The sequence below is a fragment of the Poecilia formosa genome, unplaced genomic scaffold, assembly GCF_000485575.1.
Source record: "Poecilia formosa unplaced genomic scaffold, Poecilia_formosa-5.1.2 Scaffold2902, whole genome shotgun sequence".
Classification (NCBI taxonomy): Eukaryota; Metazoa; Chordata; class Actinopteri; order Cyprinodontiformes; family Poeciliidae; genus Poecilia; species Poecilia formosa.
In genome coordinates, this window is record NW_006802841.1 from 1 (window position 1) to 2,754 (window position 2,754).

Here is a 2,754-nt window from a genome sequence, read left to right on the forward strand (position 1 = left end):
CATGCTGTTGGATTGTGGGAAGATGAGTATCCAGAGAAAACCCACAGACGTGCAGGGAGAACATGCAAACTCCATGCAGACAGATGCCAGACCGGGATTCAAACCCAGAACTTTTTTTATTGCAAAGTAACAGCTGCAGTACACAGTAAAAAACGAAGTGTCAATTTAACACCTATAGAGTTGAATTTAACTCCGTTTCAGATAACATTTGGTCCCACTCGAAAATAGTGTAAAATGTACTCTATGGCCAGTGTCAAATTTTCAGAGTTAATTTGACTCATTTTAGTGTCAAAATCAACAAGTCAATGAGTCAAATTATTTAACACTATTGTTTGTTTACACTCTTCAGAGTAATACTGTTATTTTTATGGAGTTAATTTTACACTAAATTTACTTAAACTTTTACACTTTATTGTGTTGTTTTTTTTTTATCTTTTCTCCAGTTTTTTACACATATATAATGTTAATTCTTAGCATTATATGGCTTTTATAAAACCTACCAGTCATAATAATCACAAAGTTATAAGTTCACAGTGACATTTATTCAACTTTATGATCCAGGGACATAATTACTGTAACAGTGTCAGTTTAATCATCTTCAAAACAATGTTCACCAAAGATAGCAATATGGGACAACAAAGAGAGCAGTGTCATTTGCTCTATATGAGACGTCTATGTCAAAGGGCTTCAGATAACATAGATATTTGACATCAAACAACAAAACCTTGCATAGTTTTAATAACTTCATAAGCATAAAAATGTTCATGAAAAGTTACTGTACATATGTCACACTAATGGAGCATTCTTGCTCTCAACTCTGCAACTCTGGGTGTTTCCTTTGTTTCTCCAACATCTATGTTGTAAACAGTTGTTTGGAGAAAGGCGAAGAAGTTGGTCAAGGGAGCACTGTATGACGTACCAAACACATAATGGGCCTTAAAGAGCTCATCAAGATCTCCAACTGAACATGTTGCCTTACATGGAATAGCATAGTTGTCAATCACAATGAAGAATGAGTGAATACTGCTTTGGATGGATCCATGGGCCAGGAGGTAGGGCTGGGTACGTTATGTGATTTTGTCAAGATGCTGCTGCACACTGGTTCCAACCTACATTAAAAAAATAAATAAAAACATGACAAAAGTATTTAGTGACAAATTTCTGTATGAAGATCAGACAGTCAAATTTTGAATTGTAAAAATGAAGAGACTGAATTATGCATTTTTATCTTTAAATAACTCTTTAGCAGTACCTTTAGAAATCTGATGAGGTGATCCACTGCTTGAGATGCAGACATCGTACCCGGCCTCCTTTGTCCTTGTGCAGATGGTGGTAGTAGATGCAAAATAGCAGACATGTCACTATCCCAACCTACAGAGCAACAGCTGCAGGTTACCATCATCCCACTAACATATTAATTTGTCACAGTTACCTAGAGGACCAACATACCATTCTCAGCTTCAGCAGCCAACTCTGCATTCCGCAATAAATCCAAGAGCTCAGTGGTGGGTACCAGGCCATGGTTTTCCTTTATGACCTTGGATTTGAGACTGGTGGGTCACTTCTCCAAAAATTTGTTGGCAGTGCCTTCACCAAACTGAAATCTTGTTCTACCTAAAATGCATAAATAAAAGCATTTCACACAGTGATAAGACGGTAAATGGCCTGTACTTGTATAGTGCTTTATGAAGTCCAGAGGACCCCAAAGTGATTTACACCACATTTAGTTATTCACATGCTGATGGTGGTGAGCTACATTGTAGCCACAGTTGCACAAGGGAAGACTGACATAAGCAATGCTGCCATGTGCCACCGGGCTTTCTGAACACCACCAACAGGCAAGCCAGGTGAAGTGTCTTGGCCAAGGGGAAAACCGTTTAGAAAGAGTTGTGGTTCAAACTGGTAATACACAGGTTACAGGACACACTCCTAAGATTGTTGCCACTGAATATTTTAGTAGTGTAAGAGATAAAGCTGTCTTACCAGTCCTGGTGTGTCCAGAAACCGTGGAAAGACAGAAGACATTTGTTGCTTTCTTTTCATCATTGATCATTGAATGACGGTAATGGAAGGTCACCTTCATCTTCTCACGGACCGTGTCATCATCAGCAGAGTGTTTCAAAACAGCAATAGCTGCTTCCACTTCCTCATCTGACAGCACTTTGTCAGCAGTGAAAACCCTGGAGTGACCATGGCCTGGTCCACCACCTAAAAAAGAAAAAGGTTTCTAACTCCCAGCCACAGATTTTATATTACTTTACATATACTCACTATTGAGAAAACTTACTTTTGGGAGATTTGCTACCTGAGGCACCTCTTTCCTCTGCAGTTTTTCTTTGAATGGTCTTTAAATGCCATGCAAGGTATCCTGAACCGCTGTCTGGATCATAGTAATGCTCCTATGTCAATAAATACAAGCAGACTTACCATTCCATAAACATCTTTGAAGGTAAATATATATGCTTAATGTTGCTAAGACCCTTTTACTTACATATCCATGTTTTGAAAATGGATCTTCCAGATAAGGAAATAAGGCAACGATCCCCTGAGCATGCATCACTCTGACGCTTTTAGGAGGGGATGATCTGATGATCTGATCAAACAATGAGTCACTAAACTGACGTTTGAAAAAATAATGAAAAACTATTCAAAACAAAATGTTTCTTTATAGCCTCAGTGTATGATTCTTACACATGTGCTTCTGTCATTGCAGCTGTAAGGATGTTTATCATCTGTCTTCTGGTTGCATCTGTC

General features: G+C 38.4%; 1 long non-coding RNA gene across 2 annotated transcripts; it reads right to left on the reverse strand.

Annotated features, from left to right (window-relative positions):
• Positions 1 to 523: 523 nt before the first annotated feature.
• On the reverse strand, positions 524 to 2,579 carry LOC107835477 (uncharacterized). Of its 2 annotated transcripts, XR_001661286.1 has the most exons (5): positions 2,288 to 2,566; positions 1,984 to 2,208; positions 1,450 to 1,614; positions 1,253 to 1,371; positions 524 to 1,109 (listed from the first exon to the last, which is right to left on the reverse strand). It is a non-coding gene; the product is annotated as an uncharacterized LOC107835477 (long non-coding RNA). The 2 variants fall into 2 exon arrangements; XR_001661285.1 differs by having other exon boundaries at positions 1,450 to 2,208; positions 2,288 to 2,579.
• Between the last annotated feature and the right edge of the window lie 175 nt (positions 2,580 to 2,754).